The sequence below is a fragment of the Manis javanica genome, chromosome 8 (assembly GCF_040802235.1).
Source record: "Manis javanica isolate MJ-LG chromosome 8, MJ_LKY, whole genome shotgun sequence".
NCBI lineage: Eukaryota > Metazoa > Chordata > Mammalia > Pholidota > Manidae > Manis > Manis javanica.
The window spans coordinates 60,366,033-60,383,290 of NC_133163.1; positions in this window are offsets into that span (position 1 = coordinate 60,366,033).

Below are 17,258 nucleotides of genomic sequence, written 5' to 3' on the forward strand. Positions count from 1 at the left end.
TAGCATCCGTGTTCATTCCTTCTCATGCTTGACTCCTCAGTCGTCTCCTGCTGATTCCTTAATAAGCCATAGTGCCCATTGAGTCTCTGCAGGTGGAGGCCTGGGAACAGAGGAAAGGAGGAAGCCCTACTCCATAAACCCCATTGTGAGATAGAGATGAGTGAGCAGAACCCCTCACCTGTGCTTCCTCCATTTTCCTACCTTCCCCCTTCTCATGAGCTACTCCTACCATCTTCTCCCATCCTTGACAATAGCCTTTACTATATTAGTGATTACTAATTGTAATCAAGTCAGCATTTTACAGGAATATATATGGATATAATATGTAAAAAAACAATTCAACTGAGTAAATTCGAAGATTGAATTGGCTTTATTAAGCAATTCATGATTTGGGCAGTATCCTATCTAGCAAGTAGAGAAATGCTCAGAGGAGCTGTACAAAATGGAAGGTTTTTATAGACAGGAGGGATGGGCAAAAAGTTCCTAACAAAAGAAGAGATTAGGGATTGTTTCAGGCAAGATCAGCTTCCCTTAGGGGGTCTTATGCAATTACCTCATCATCTTTTTGGGGGACAGAGAGAACTTATGTGACATATTACCTCATTGGTGCTGACCAGAAAATTGCTGATTGCAATTTCTGGGGGAGGTTGAAACTGCAATTAAGCTAGACATTAAGCCCCAGGTGGTGACCTGCCTAGCATTCTTTTTTGGGCCTGTGGCTTTTCTTTTTAACAGTTAACTCTAAGTTTAATAAAAGAGTAAAGCTAAGAAAGATTTAGAACAGTGATCGTTCAAGAACTTTTGGGGATAAAACTCGTAGGAATTTTGATCAAGTGCTATTAAAAATCAGTGCATATAATAGATGGTTTTCATTTTTCCAAACCAATAGGCTCTGTTTTGCATTTTAATTCTACTAGGATTTCAACTGATTCATTTAAAACAATAAAGATTCATTTATATGTGGACAAAGGAGACAAACTTGCAAGAGCATACAAATTAGAAGGTATTTAAAAAATATGGCCCTATGAAATTATCAATATGATATGTAAGAATAAATGTGATCATTTGGCCTTCGTTTGTGTTGAGTAAGAGATGCACTCTGAGATTTCAAAGATGCATTTTTAATTTAGAAAAAATGACTGGGATTCCTACAGAAATTCTAAATAACAGATAAGTCCTTCCTATCATACTGACATTTTCTATTAAAAGTGAGTAAATATTACAGCCAAAAATCAATGAAGTAATTCCTTTTGGAAAAGCAATGTGGGTAGGTGGTAGAGAGGTCATAGGTGTATATCAAGAAAACTGACATCATAATAAGCAGTAAGTGGCACAATATGGAGGAACCACATGGAATGAGATAATTTCGTATTGTGGAAAGTCTAGCTTTCCAGTGATGGAGATTAGGGAGGTTAGTAGATGGTTTCACTATAATTGGGAATGGATTATAAAATTAATCTTATTAAAAGTTGCTCCAAGTGGATTTTTAAAGCACTAGATGAATACAATTTTCAGCCTGTAATACCTGTTTCTTTTTCTCCTGTCCAAACATTATACCCCCAATAATTATAATCTTGAGCAAGTTAAATAGCTGTTAAAAGAGATAAGATTTCAACATAATGTAAAGGAAAAATATTACTTCCTCCTATTGGGATGGGGAGAAACTCAAGCAATTTCCTGAGAAAAGATTGTACATCTATTTGTGAATCAAAGCAAATTCCCTGAAGGTCAAATCCAAACCAAGCCCAATCTCAGCTAAAGAACATCTTGATTGTTATCCTCATGAGTCTCAGGTGGAAATAGTTGTTCCCAAATTCAGTAGTTTCTAGTATTTGTCTTGCTTCATTTAAGACTTCAGAATATTTGAAATTAATAAAAGGTATCAGTACAATACACCCTTGATGACTATTCAGGATACAGTGTGGAAATTCACCAACAGCTTTGCAGGCTTGGAATTAAGTCCTGAGTTATGTTAGTGGAAAGAAGAAAGAAAGGAATCCTCTCTTTCTCCATATAAATGGAGAGTGTGTTTTCCAGACTCTTCTTGTATCCTCTATTAAGAGGGACCTTCTATTGAGAATACCTACAATTTAAACCTGCAATCATTTTTAAATTGCCTGCTCTATACTTAAAGAACTAGAAGATTTACACCTTGAAGCTATTTTCTGTCCAAGTGCTTTGAACAGAGTGCGTCAGTGCACTGAACTCTATGAGCAGTGTCTGATGTAATTGTCAGGAAATCCAATCCAAGAAGGTCTTCCTGCATGCTGGGTGAGACCTCAACCCAGGAGAAGGTTCTTCACTCTGATCAGGAAAGAATCCATGAGCAGGTGGAGCAGGTACAAGCAAAGAGTAGCTTAAAAAGTCAAAAGTACATATAAGGAAGGAGTAAAGGTGTGCTCTGGAGGCGAGGAGCATGGTGAGTGGGTGGTCTTATCACTGGGGATTAAGCAAGGGTGTAGGGGAAATGGAAGTTCCATGACGAGGATCCTCACCAGATCCTAATCTACTCGCCCACTGTGTACCTGAAATGAAGTAATCCTTAGCCTACTGCACAGGCACATGCTTACATAAAAAGAGCTTCACCCAATGCTAAGAGCAGAGGAAAGCAGAGATTGGAGGTGAGAGGAGAGCCTGGAGTAGAGACAGAGCCTGGAGTGGATTCAGGACCCAGAGCAGAGGCAGTGCCTGAAGCAGAGGCTGGGGCACAGGCAGATATAGAGAAGGACAGGGTTCTAGCACTTGATCTGCAACCATGAGAATAAAGCTTGGTATAAACCCTTTTACACCCATGTGGATAAAGTGAAGGTTCCTATGGCCACGATCCTCACCTGAACCTAAATAACTTGATGTAACTGGCCTGCTGCTGGGCTACTGCTTCCACACCCATAGGCAATAAGCTATTGTTGACTGAGTCACTATATAAAGAGCTCTACCGACTGCTCTGGGTGGAGGCAGAGATGAAGGAAGATTATATATCTGCAGACTGTTAGATGCAAACGTAATTCTAGTGCTCAACCTATCACTGGGAGAACAAGTCAGGTAATAAGCCCTTTTATCCCAAAATGTTCCATTGTCATTCCTTGGTCTCACTGAATTCATAGTGATCTTGCCCAGAACTGAAACATCCTTTGGCCTTGGGTTGTGAGGGGGTTGAATATTAGTTGGTGTGCATGGGGTTTTCTTGAAACAGGGAGGGGATTTTCAGGAAAATAGGGTGACATGCTCTTTTGGTTCTTAGACAGTCTGCTTCTGAACTGTCACAGTGCCAAGGGGTGTGGCTTTTAGTATGCTAATGAATGTATAATGAGCTTTGTAATAACAGTAGGTTATTTTTTTAAATAATTAATTAATTAATTTTTATTTTTTTGAAGAACATTATGTTTACTAGGCTCTCCCCTACCCCAAGTCCCCCCCACAAACCCCATTACAGTCACTGTCCATCAGCATAGTAAGATGTCATACAGTCACTACTTGTCTTCTCTGTGTTGCAAGGCCCTCCCCTTTCCCCCACTTCCCACATTATACATGCTAATCATAATACCTCCTTTCTTCTTCCCCACCTTTATCCCTCCCTACCCTCCCATTCTCCCCAGTCTCTTTCCCTTTGGTAACTGTTAGTCCATTCTTGGGTTCTGTGATTCTGCTGCTGTTTCGTTCCTTCAGTTTTCCTTTGTTCTTAGACTCCACAGATGAGTGAAATCATTTGGTACTTGTCTTTCTCCACCTGGCTTATTTCACTGAGCATAATACCCTCTAGCTCCATCCATGTTATTGCAAATGATAGGATTTGTTTTCTTCTTATGGCTGAATAATATTCCACTGTGTATATGTACCACATCTTCTTTATCCATTCATCTACGGATGGACACTTAGGTTGCTTCCATTTCTTGGATATCGTAAATAGAGCTGTGATAAACATAGGGGTGCATCTGTCTTTTTCAAACTGGAGTGCTGCATCCTTAGGGTAAATTCCTAGAAGTGGAATTTCTGGGTCAAATGGTAAGTCTATTTTGAGCATTTTGAGGAACCTCCATACTGCTTTCCACAATGGTTGAACTAATTTACATTCCCACCAACAGTGTAGTAGGGTTCCCCTTTCTCCACATCCTCGCTAACATTTGTTGTTGTTTATCATTTGGCTGGTGGCGATTCTTACTGGTGTGAGGTGATATCTCATTGTGGTTTTAATTTGCATTTCTCTGATAACTAGCGATGTGGAGCATCTTTTCATGTGTCTGTTGGCCATCTGAATTTCTTCTTTGGAGAACTGTCTGTTCAGCTCCTCTGCCCATCTTTTAATTGGATTATTTGCTTTTTGTTTGTTGAGGAGTGTGAGCTCTTTATATATTTTGGATGTCAAGCCTTTATCGGATCTGTCATTCACGAAAATATTCTCCCATACTGTAGGGTACCTTTCTGTTCTATTGATGGTGTCCTTTGCTGTACAGAAGCTTTCCAGCTTGATATAGTCCCACTTGTTCATTTTTGCTTTTGTTTTCCTTGCCTGGGGAGATGTATTCATGAAGAAGTCTCTCATGTTCACATCCAAGAGATTTTTGCCTATGTTTTTTTCTAAGAGTTTTACGAATTCATGACTTACATTCAGGTCTTTGATCCATTTTGAATTTACTTTTGCATATGGGGTTAGACAGTGATCCAGTTTCATTCTCTTACAAGTAGCTGTCCAGTTCTGCCAGCACCATCTGTTGAAGAGACTGTCATTTCCCCATTGTATGTCCACAGCTCCTTTATCAAATATTAATTGACCATATATGTTTGGGCTAATGTCTGGAGTCTCTAACCTGTTCCACTGGTCTGTGGCTCTTTTCTTGTGCCAGTACCAAATTATTTGATTACTATGGCTTTGTAGTAGAGCTTGAAGTTGGGTAGTGAGATACCCCCCACTTTATTCTTCTTTCTCAGGATTCCTTTGGCTATTTGGGGTTTGCTGTTTCCATATGAACTTTTGAACTATTTGTTTCTAGTTAGTTGAAGAATGTTGTTGGTAATTTGATAGGAATTGCATCAAATCTGCGTATTGCTTTGGGCAGGATGGCCATTTTGATATTAATTCTTCCCAGCCAAGAGCTTGGGATGAGTTTCCATTTGTTAGTGTCTTCTTTAATTTCTCTTAAGAGTATCTTGTAGTTTTCAGGGTATAAGTCTTTCACTTCTTTGGTTAGGTTTATTCCTAGGTATTTTATTCTTTTTGATGCAATTGTGAATGGAATTGTTTTCCTGATTTCTCTTTCTATTGACTCATTGTTAGTGTATAGGAAAGCCACCGATTTCTGTGTGTTAATTTTGTATCCTGTAACTTTGCTGTATTCCAATATCAGTTCTAGTAGTTTTGGAGTGGAGTCTTTAGGGTTTTTTATGTACAATATCATGTCATCTGCAAATAGTGACAGTTTAACTTCTTCTTTACCAATCTGGATTCCTTGTATTTCTTTGTTTTGTCTAATTGCTGTGGCTAGGACCTCCAGTACTATGTTAAATAACAGTGGCGAGAGTGGGCATCCCTGTCTTGTTCCTGATCTCAGAGGAAAAGCTTCCAGCTTCTTGCTGTTAAGTATGATGTTGGCTGTGAATTTATCGTATATGGCCTTTATTATGTTGAGGTACTTGCCCTCTATGCCCATTTTGCTGAGAGATTTTATCATGAATGGATATTGAATTTTGTCGAATGCTTTTTCAGCATCTATGGAGATGATCATGTTGTTTTTGTCTTTCTTTTTGTTGATGTGGTGGATGATGTTGATGGATTTTCAAATGTTGTGCCATCCTTGCATCCCTGGGATGAATCCCACTTCGTCGTGGTGTATGATCCTTTTGATGTATTTTTTAATTCGGCTTGCTAGTATTTTGTTGAGTATTTTTGCATCTACATTCATCAGGGATATTGGGCTATAATTTTCTTTTTTGGTGGGGTCTTTGCCTGGTTTTGATATTAGGGTGATGTTGGCTTCATAGAATGAGTTTGGGAGTATTCCCTCCTCTTCTATTTTTTGGAAAACTTTAAGGAGAATGGGTATTATATCTTCTCTGTATGTCTGATAAAATTCTGAGGTAAATCCATGTGGCCCAGGGGTTTTTTTCTTGGGTAGTTTTTTGATTACTGCTTCAATTTCTTTGCTGGTAATTGGTTTGTTTAGATTTTGTGTTTATTCCTTGGTCAGTCTTGGAAGGTTGTATTTTTCTAGGAAGTTGTCCATTTCCTCTAGGTTTTCCAGCTTCTTAGCATATAGGTTTTCATAGTAGTCTCTAATAATTCTTTGTATTTCTGTGGGTTCCGTCATGATTTTTCCTTTCTCGTTTCTGATTCTGTTGATGTGTGTTGACTTTCTTTTTCTCTTAATAAGTCTGGCTAGAGGTTTATCTATTTTGTTTATTTTCTCAAAGAACCAGCTCTTGGTTTCATTCATTTTTTCTATTGTTTTATTCTTCTCAATTTTGTTTATTTCTTCTCTGATCTTTATTATGTCCCTCCTTCTGCTGACTTTAGGCCTCATTTTTTCTTCTTTTTCCAATTTTGATAACTGTGATGTTAGACTATTCATTTGGGTTTGTTCTTTCTTCTTCAAATATGCCTGGATTGCTATATACTTTCCTCTTAAGACTGCTTTCAGTGCATCCCACAGAAGTTGAGGCTTTGTGTTGTTGTTGTCATTTATTTCCATATATTGCTGGATCTCCATTTTAATTTTGTCATTTATCCATTGACTATTTAGAAGCATGTTGTTAAGCCTCCATGTATTTGTAAGCCTTTTTGCTTTCTTGGTATAACTTATTTCTAGTTTTATACCTTTGTGGTCTGAAAAGTTAGTTGGTAGGATTTCAGTCTTTTTGAATTTACTGAGGCTCTTTTTGTGGCCTAGTATGTTGTCTATTCTGGAGAATGTTCCATGTGCAATTGAGAAAAATGTGTATCCTGGTGCTTTTGGGTGTAGAGTTCTATAGATGCCTATTAGGTCCATCTGTTCTTGTGTATTGTTCAGTGCCTCTGTGTCCTTACTTATTTTCTGACTGGTGGATCTGTCCTTTGGAGTGAATGGTCTGTTGAACTCCTAAAATGAATGCATTTCAGTCTATTTCCTCCTTTAGTTCTGTTAGTATTTGTTTCAAATATGCTGGTGCTCCTGTGTTGGGTGCATATATATTTATAATGGTTATGTCCTCTTGTTGGACTGAGCCCTTTATCATTATGTAATGTCCTTCTTTATCTCTTGTTACTTTCTTCATTTTGAATCTATTTTGTCTGATACTAGTACTGCAACTCCTGCTTTTTCCTCCCTATTGTTTGAATGAAATATATTTTTCCATCCCTTGACTTTTAGTGTGTGCATGTCTTTGGGTTTGAGGTGAGTCTCTTGTAAGCAGCATATATATGGGTCTTGTTTTTTTATCCATTCAGTGACTCTATGTCTTTTGATTGGTGCATTCAGTCTATTTACATTTAAGGTGTACTTATTGCCATTTTAGGCTTTAGATTCATGGTTACCAAAGGTTCCAGTTTACTTTCCTTACTATCTAAGAGTCTAAGTTAACTCACTTAGTATGCTGTTACAAACACAATCTGAAGGTTCTTTTCTATTTCTCCTCCTTTTTCTTCCTCCTTCATTCTCTATATATTAGGTATCAAATTCTGTACTTTTCCTCTATCCCTTGATTGGCTTTGGGGATAGTCAATTTAAGTTTGCATTTGCCTCACAATCAGCTGCTCTACCCTCCCTACCATGATTTTACTACCTCTGGTGACAGCTATCAAACCCTCAGAACATTTCCATCTATAGCAGTCCATCCAAAATAGACTGTAGAGATGGTTTGTGGGAGGTAAACTCTCTCAGCTTTTGCTTATCTGGAAATTGTTTAATCCCTCCTTCAAATTTAAATGATAATCTTGCTGTATAAAGTAATCTTGGTTCCAGGCCCTTCTGCTTCATGGCATTAAATACATCATGCCACTCCCTTCTGGCCTGAGAAGTCTGATGTTAGCCTGATGGGCTTTCCTTTGTATGTGATCATATTTCTGCCTCTGGCTGCTTTTAACAGTCTTTCCTTATCCTTGATCTTTCCCATTTTAATTACTATGTGTCTTGGTGTTGTCTTCCTTGGGTCCCTTGTGTTGGGAGATCTGTGGATCTCCATGGCCTGAGAGACTATCTCCTTCCCCAGATTGGGGAAGTTTTCAGCAACTACCTCCTCAAAGACACTTTCTATCCCTTTTTCTCTCTCTTCTTCTTCTGGTATCCCTATAATGTGAATATTGTTCTGCTTGGATTGGTCACACAGTTCTCTCAATATTCTTTCATTTTTAGAGATCCTTTTTTTCTCTCTATGCCTCAGCTTCTTTGTATTCCTTTTCTCTAGTTTCTATTTCATTTATTGTCTTCTCCACTGTATCCAACCTGCTTTTAATACTGTCCATCGTGTTCTTTAATGATTGGATCTCTGACCTAAATTCATTCCTGAGTTCTTGAATGTCTTTCCATACCTCCATTAGGATGTTGATTATTTTTATTTTGAACTCCCTTTCAGGGAGAGTCATGAGGTCCATATCATTTAAATCTTTCTTGGGAGTTGTATTAACAATTTTACTCTGTACAAGGTTCCTTTGGCATTTCATGTTTGTATATGGCGCCCTCTAGTGTCCAGAAGCTCTATTCTGGAGCTACTGAGACCCTGGAGCAATATCAGGGGTCACAGGGGAAAGGCACTGGGGGTAGGAAAGAGCTGTTTCCCTCCTCCTGGCTCCTGTGCCTGTCTCCACTGCCTGTGCCAGTGGGCCGGGCACACAGGTCTAAGTTTTTGTCCCAGAGCAGCCAGATATGGATCCCTGCTTTCCACAAGCAGCCAGAATCCCAGTCTCCCCAGGAACTCTGTTTGTATTAACTTTCCAACCCTGTAGTCATGCGAGTCTCATGAAAGTACCATGAAATGTAGGCTTGTGCTCCCAGCACAGATTTCCAGAGCTAGGTATTCAGCAGTCCCAAGCCTTCCACTCCCTCCCTGCTCCGTTTCTCTTCCTCCCACGGGTGAGCTTGGGTGGGGGAGGGGCTCGGGTCCCACGGAGCCACAGCTCTGGTACGTTACCCCATTTTCTGAGGTCTGCTCTTTTCTCCAGGTGTGTGCAGTCTGATGCCATCTTCTTTCCTGTTGCTCTCTCAGGATTAGTTGCACCAATTAAATTTTCTAATTGTATTCAGTTTTAGGAGGAAGCCTCTGTCTCTCCTCTGACACCGCTATCTTTAATCCAAGTGCACAATAGGTTATTTTTATTTGCCATTCCAAATCTGGTTGATTTGAACCAGTTAGAAACCGTGTAGCAACTGCATTCTGTTTTGCCATCAGTTATTTTCCTAGAATCTAGCTGGTTTGTTTTCACTTAACCTGCTTTGCTGACCATAGGAACTGGCCTCGATCTTGTCTTGACTTGCCCAGAGCCTGGCTCTTTTCTTGAACTATACTGCCTCGGTCATAATGAGTAAATTATGTAAAGGGGGGATTAATGCTACCTTCACAAAAATGACCTCCAGCATGTACAGACCAAGGGCTCAAAATAAAGAAAGCTAGGCCCTACAGGCAGCTGGATGTTCTGATTAGTCAAATAAAGCAGGTGTTTATTATTTTAATTTTGAAAAGGCAAATCATGATTCTGACCAGCCTCTAGCAATAAAACAGAACACTCATAGGCTTCATTTATTAGTTGTTGATATTAATCAACCTGCCATTGGCTATTTCATTGCGCTGGAAGGTATAGACGCAGTCCCACTGCAAAATATTAATGGCTTCAAGAAATGTAGTCGGGGAGCCAGGACTATCACATGGGAAATAGCAGCAAACAATATGAGATGATATGTTCCTACAGCAAAAGGTTCTAATTCTGTTAGAGGGAAGTAAGAAGCCATGCAGACTATAAAACTGAGTAGGAGTGGTGTTGGGAGAGGAGAGGATGGTGACCTAAGTACGTTGTCATATGTGCTTTGTGATAACTGGAGATGGAGTGGAAGGCACTGTGTGCTGGGGTTGGAAAGGGAAAGTTGTAGGAGTAGAATGAAGAGACTGCTTTAGAAGCTATTGTAAGAGTCCAAGTGACTTAGGGCAAAGGTTGGGGGAACAGAACTAGCACAAAGGATATATTCAAGAGACATGTCTATGGTGGAACAACAGGAAAGAGTGGCCAGTTGTTCATGGAAGAAAGGAAGAGAATGATTCACGGGTACCTGTGGTTTCTTCTTTACAGAAGGATTTTCTGAAATAAGCAGTTTATATGATTTTGGCATGTAATGATGACTTCATTCTAAAGGCAGGGAGCTTTTGACATTAGAAAACCCATGTGAATACTGTTACTGTTAAGACAGAGAGAACTCAGGGCTCAACTGACTACAGGTGATATATTTATAAAGTGGAAAAGCAGATGCAGCCTGCAGTGTTCTCACCACCCACCACCCCTAACAGGGACCTCTGACATTCATTCAGGGGTTCCCAGGCTTGATACTAAGCTACTAATCTCACTCACATCTTCAGAAGGATTTGATCTTGTTTTTACTCTCATAACACCTGGTCACCCTTAGACGTCAGCTGAAATGATGCCTCCTAATGGTTCCAGCACTGGTGAGTCTAGCTGGGTGCTCTCTGTAATCCTCTTTTTCAGCTCCCTGTTACTTTTCCATAGCACTTATCACATTGGTAATTATCCATCTGTTAATGTACTTATTGTATTTCAAAAGATCATAAATTCCTTTAAAGCAAGAAGATGTTTCTATTTTATTTATCACTGCCTTCTCAGTATGGACCTCAGTGCCAGGACATGGGAGATGCTCAGTAATATATCTTGAATGAATGGATGAGTGTCATTGCCTTTAAGGTTTTGGGGACCTCACGGACTCTGTCTCCATAAGCAGGAATTTGATAGTCAGTCTTATGTGATTGGAGAAGAAGTGAAAGATAAAATAATGATGGGAAAACCTAAGTGGATTCAACATTTAACTATATATAGGAGATGGAGAGGGAGATGTCAGTGACTCAAACCTGGGTAACTAGAAGCTTTTTCTCTCTGATCTCATGCTATTGGGGATTGCTACACAACAGGCCACAAAAAACACTCATTTTGGCAGTTAGAGTTGTACTCAGAATCAATTTACAAAGTGCTTAATTATATGATAATTCTATTATTACTTTTTTGAGGAAGTGCCATACTGTTTCCCATAGAGGCTGTACCATGTTATTACTGCCAGTAGTGTACAACAACATGCATATACTTAAGAGTACTGAACTGCACACTTAAAAGTGCTTAAGAGGGTATATTTTATGTGTTTTCTACCGCAATTTTACTTTAAATGTGAAGTGCTCACTGGGTGTCTACTGGGTGCTGGCAAGTACATTAGCAGCATGTCAGCAAACTGATACCTTGGGGAGCTGGAGGTGAAGGCCCATTCTGACTCCATCCCTACACTGATGGATTAAAATATTTCCACTGTTCCTAAAAGCTGAATACCAGTTGTAAGACTGACTGGGAAGTAGTATGAAAAAAAATTAGGAAGTTTCATAAATTTCACTTGGCCCTCCTTCTAGCATTTACTGTTTTGTTTTTATTAAGTCACCGAAGCTAAACTTGAGATGACTTCATTCTTGTTTGTCATTTAATCTTCCCTTAAGCCCTCCTGTACTTTAATTATTAATATTGCTGGGGATGCTGGTAATTCAAAATATTCAAGGGATATTGGCCTCTGAAACCTCCCTCATATTTTTGTGTTCTTTTAAAAGAATCCACTGTATTCTCTTAATAATATCAAAAAGTGAAGACAACAAATTTCCTGAACATAAACATACTCTCAACGATAAAAATATTACATTCATTCTCTGTTGACTAAATGTGTGTGTGTGTGTGTGTGTGTGTGTGTGTGTGTGTGCTTCTGCAACATGAAGAGAGTGGGAAAAGGAGCAGGAGAGTTGCCCTCTTACTGCTGGGTTGAGAATTCTAGGTACAGCAAAGTCACAGTGCGTATGTCTGTCTAACAAAGGGGGCCCAGCAGAGCCTTTTCTGAATCCTCTCAGTCCAGAGAGGGAAAGAGGATTTCCTGCTCGTTGGTGTAGCTGTCTCTGATGAGATTAGCTTTCTCCATTGTCCTCCTATTCCCCAAGGAGGATCCAGGAGCAAGTGAGGAAGGATTTACGCAGCCTTTTCCCTGACTGAGAATGTTTCTGCTGGTTTTCCATGCCTCTGGGCAGAAAACCCAAAGGACATAAAAGGCACACTGACCTGCCCCATATGCCCCCACCTCATCCTGAATTTAGATACTATTCCAAGAATTCTTCAGCCATTCAAGACTACCCCAGGTTGTAGTGCACAATGTATTTCTCAACTCTTTCCTTGTGCTCTACCTCCATCTCCTATGACTCAGGGTGACCTTGTCAAATAGAAGACCAGGAAAACTCTAATTCTCCAGAGGACCCCCGTCAGATTTCCAATTAACAACTTCCCAATCACACAGAGAGTGTGTGCAATAGGGTTGTTATTAAACAATAACATATTCATAAATAAACTTAAAACTGTGAACTCCTCTGCTGAATATCAGGTATTGACAGATAGTTGGTACAAAGTTTTTCAACCTGTCAATGACTATAAAGCTAAACCCACAGTAAGAACATTCACAAAAGGTATAATTTAGCAAAAATAAACTAAGAACCACCTTCAGGTTTTCATAGATAGGTATTTGGGTACCATAACAACAGTAGAGCACTCTCCCTCTCTCCCTACTATAATAAATCATGTCACATTACGTGAATTCAGTACAAAACAAAGAGGGAGTGTACCAAAAAGATATATGGCATCCAATTTTATTGAACAGATTTGCTTAAATCACTGCTATTTTAAAACAAAAATTCCTGATGCTACACCTGAAGGTCAAAGAAAAATCTTCTAAATATTTGAAATGCTGTATACTAGTAAGAATAAATCACATATCTGGAATAGACAAAACGGTATAGAATCTGTGGCACATGGGTGTGTGAATTTATCAGATAAATTGGCCTTAAAGTAGACAAGATATGAAGTCTGGCTAATAATGATTTCAAGGTTCCCACCACCTTTACAAGGTAAATGCTAAGGTAACTGCTGATTATCCCTAGTACTTAAGGTGTGATGACAGATAAGCCTAATAGGATTTGGATTTAAGTAGCTGTGATTATTTTTCCCCTTCTTCTTCCAGCTTTGTGAAGTGGAAATTGTACAGCACCAATAGAAAAGGATACTTTCAGACTTCAGGCATGCCTAGATGAGCCAGCGCACTTGCCACACAAAGCCTCCAAGAGCAAATCATAGCGTGGAACTCGGGCTGGATCAGGCACCATGGTATGCTGCCCGAAAATCTAAATAGAAATGCTGCTCACTTTGCTGTAATAGGAATTTTGTAACAGTTCTTAAAATGGTATTTTAAATCAATATATTAGGAGACACAATAGCCATTGGGCCTAGAACTGCTGGCCCCTTAGAATAACTATCTGATTTTTGACAAAAAGCTGAAAAATTCCATGTGTTCAATTACTAATATCCAGCATTTTTTGCTAAATGATTGGCATTTTATCATGTGTGGGTGTACTATGTATGTGTGAGCCTATACACGTATATGCTGTTTGTGTTCAGTGAATTGTTATTCTCAAGTGCTTACTATATTACTGGGGACATCAGTAATTACTGCATTACTAGGGACCCAGGATACATGCTGAAAAAGAGAGATACAACTGCTGCCCCCAAGAAAATACAGTCTAGTGGAGCAGCATTTCTCACACCTTTAGTGTGTGTACAAATAAATCACTTGGGGATCTCGTTAGAATGCAAATTCTAATCAGTTTGTCTGTGATAATGCTGGTGTTCTGCATTTCTAAAATACTCCCTTTAATGCCAGTGTTCTGGCATTTGAATAGCCAGGTATTGGAAGACACACACTTCAACTAAATCACACAAGTAACTATGTGCTTACATCTGTGACAAGTGCTATGAAGAAAAAAGTACAAGAATCTATAAGACCAAAAAAAGCAGGGGGCCTATTCTATGGCTCAGGGCAAAGAGGGATTACCTAAACCAAAAGCCAAAGGATAGCAGGGAATATGGCAGGCTGAGTTACTGAAACTGGCTGTAGTGAAGGTCACACACACTCCTGGTGTCTTTCTGCCTGAAGGTGTTCTCCAGACGTGAGTGTGCTTGACCTGTGCTCAGGGATTGCCAGAAGTGCCCAAGCCAAGTACCTGGAGCTACTTGCTTGAAGGACAGGGGTTTGTGAATAAATACCTCAGCTTCATCTCCTTTAGGTGCTACTCACTTAGTCAGGTTTTGCAGTCTCTCAGAGGGCTCCCTGCAGGACTGGGCCACACTGGCCCATGCCCATCACTCTGACATTAGCTTTGACTTGGAGTGTGTTACACCCCTACACCTTGCCAATGATTCTGATCTCACCTCTAAATAAATGACTTGCTCCAAAATCCTTGTCTCAGGATTTTCTTTCAAGGGAGCCCAAATTAAGAAACCAGTAAACAGTGATGAAATGTACATATACATGCACATATGTATGTATATAACACACACACGCAACGAGTTTGAGGTTGAAAGCTAAAGGGAATAAAGAACACAGAAATCTAAAGTGAGCACTGAGGCCCCTTTTGCTCTTGAAAATTTGCTGCCAATCCTGATGATCTGGAACTTCTGTGGTTGATGATATCATGGGGATTGAGGAACAAGTATCTAACCTCAACCTCCGGCCCCCCATCCCGCCCCAAGGGGACCCTCCTACCAATCAGATGTGCTGTATATTCAATGTCAGAGTAAATCAGAAGTAAACCCACCTCTCCTAATCCCAGAGAACAACAGGAGAATTTGATTTGGGGTTGAGCAGAGCAGGGAGGAAATATTCCAAAGAAGTTATGATCACAAACTGGCCCTCTTCTATTTCCTGACTTGGATGGTGGCTTCCTGGATGTTTAGAAAACTGTGTCAATGTTTTGGCATTTTTCTACATGTATTTTTTATGTCACAATTTTAAAAAACTGTAACTGAAAACTCCAGCAGACAAGAGAAGAATAATTAGAATAATTTAGGCAAAGGGAAATCATGTAAGAATTCTGTAATGTTTTGGAGAAACAAAGAACAGGCCAGTGTTTCTGGAGCATACTGAACAAAGGGGAGAGTGGTGGAAGATTAATTCATACATTCATTTACTCATTTGTGGCAGCTATTACCTTTTTATGGAACATACACTGAGTGGGAGACAGGCAAAAAAAAAAACAACAAATAAATGAACAAGATAATTTCAGAAATTAACAAGTGCTCTACAGAAAACAAAGTAGGTTGATGTCATAGAAAGAGACTGGAAGTAGAGCGTTGTTTGGTGAGATTAATGGGGAGTGGGTTGCCTTAAAGATCTCACTGAGATGCTGACAGTGGAGCTGAAACCAGAGGGACAAGCAGGAGAAGCTAGAAAGGGCATAGGAGCCAGCACCTTGTTGGTCTCAGTAAAGATTTTGGGCTTTATTTTAGGAGCAATGGAAAGTCATTAAAGGGATTTACACAGAATGGAGAGATAACCAGACTGAAGTTCTTAAGGGTCATCCTGATGACTGTGAAGAATGGATTCCATGGGGTCCAGAGTGATGCCGACAGACCAGTGAGAAGAGAGACGATAGGAGCTGACCAGGATGATCCAAGCGGACACATAAAACCAGCTATTCAAATTACACTATAGACATAGAACTGACTTTTTCTTACATATTGATCACTGATCATTTTGCAAAGGTCCAATACACTTCTAAAAGGCTATGAATCTTCACAATTCTCCATCTTTAGTGCAGGAAGCCACTAATCACTGGGGCCCCTCAAGGAAGCTACTAATCACTGGTTCCTATCTTTTTGGCTACAGTAATTGGGCAAATGACTGAAGCTGTATCAACCAGAATCCTTTCTTGGGATTTTCCTAATGGCACTAGAGAAGAAGACTTCTTCTTCAGTAGCATGTTTGTAAAAGTGTGACATGAGAACTGCCAGTGGTCATGTTCAAGGTTATTTGGAGAAAGGCAGAGTGAGCAGGAGAGGAGGATGCAGCCATGAAGACAGAAGGAAAAGGAGAGAGACTAGGACAGATCCTGGAGTGACAGACGCTCCGGACTGCTGTGGATTTGGCAACACTCCACTTAACTGTTGGAATCACTCTGTGACTTCCCCCAGTTACACGAATGGAATTTAACTAGCTTTAGTTGAATTTCTGTCAATTGCATGAAAAAAATCTGACCTGTGTAAGAAGTAAGGGAGCTGGATATGGGCATATTGGGGGATAGATGTGCCGTTTACTTAAAAATGAAGAAGGCAAGATGAGAAGCTGACTCAGAAGTGAAGAACCAAAGTTCTGTTTAGGAAATGAGAATTTGAAATACCTGAGATTTCAAAGTGTAAATATCACATAGGCGGTGGATATATGAATCCAGAGCTCCATCAAGAAGAACATAGCATGGATGGAAGTTCGGGCATCACTGGCATAGAGTTGATAGCCAAAAGTGTAAGATGGTATGAGATGAGATCACATGAGGGAGAGACTACCCAGTGGAAAGAGAAGAGGACCCAGGAGTGGGTCCTGAAGAACTCCAAGATCTATGGACCTAATACCAAAGACCAGATAGATGCCACACTTTATCAGAGGAGAAGGTCTGCAGCCTGCCCACCACTCCCCTCGTCCAGACAGCTGTAGTTTGTTTGATGGCTGGATGACAGTTTCACCTTGTCATGGGTCAGAAAAAGTTGGGGGAGCTGGGTGAGGGGTGTGTGCGTGTATGTGTGTCACTGTGTGGCTTTAAATATATGAGACTGATTTTCAAATGTGGCTCATAAACTGTCTCTGTAGGAAATTCTGAAAAAAATATCTGAGTAGTAGGATAAACATTTATACTTTAGAACTTGTTAAGCATTTGGATTAACATAAGCCTCTCATGTGCATGAGTCATTCCTATATTACTTCTTGATTATAAACTTGGCAATGGAGAAATGTAGTAAATCTGTAATGGCCACCAGAGAATAATTTTTATATTACCTCCAGAGCACATGGAATATGGTCAACACTGCTTCTGTTTAGAGAGCAGTTTGAATGAAAGGGCTGAAAGTTGAATGTTTTTTAAACTTTCTTATTTTTGTTCTTAGTCATGTTGTTCATTAAACCAGGAGAGTATCTATCGCTGTGACATATATTTCTGAAACGACTGACTATATATAAATA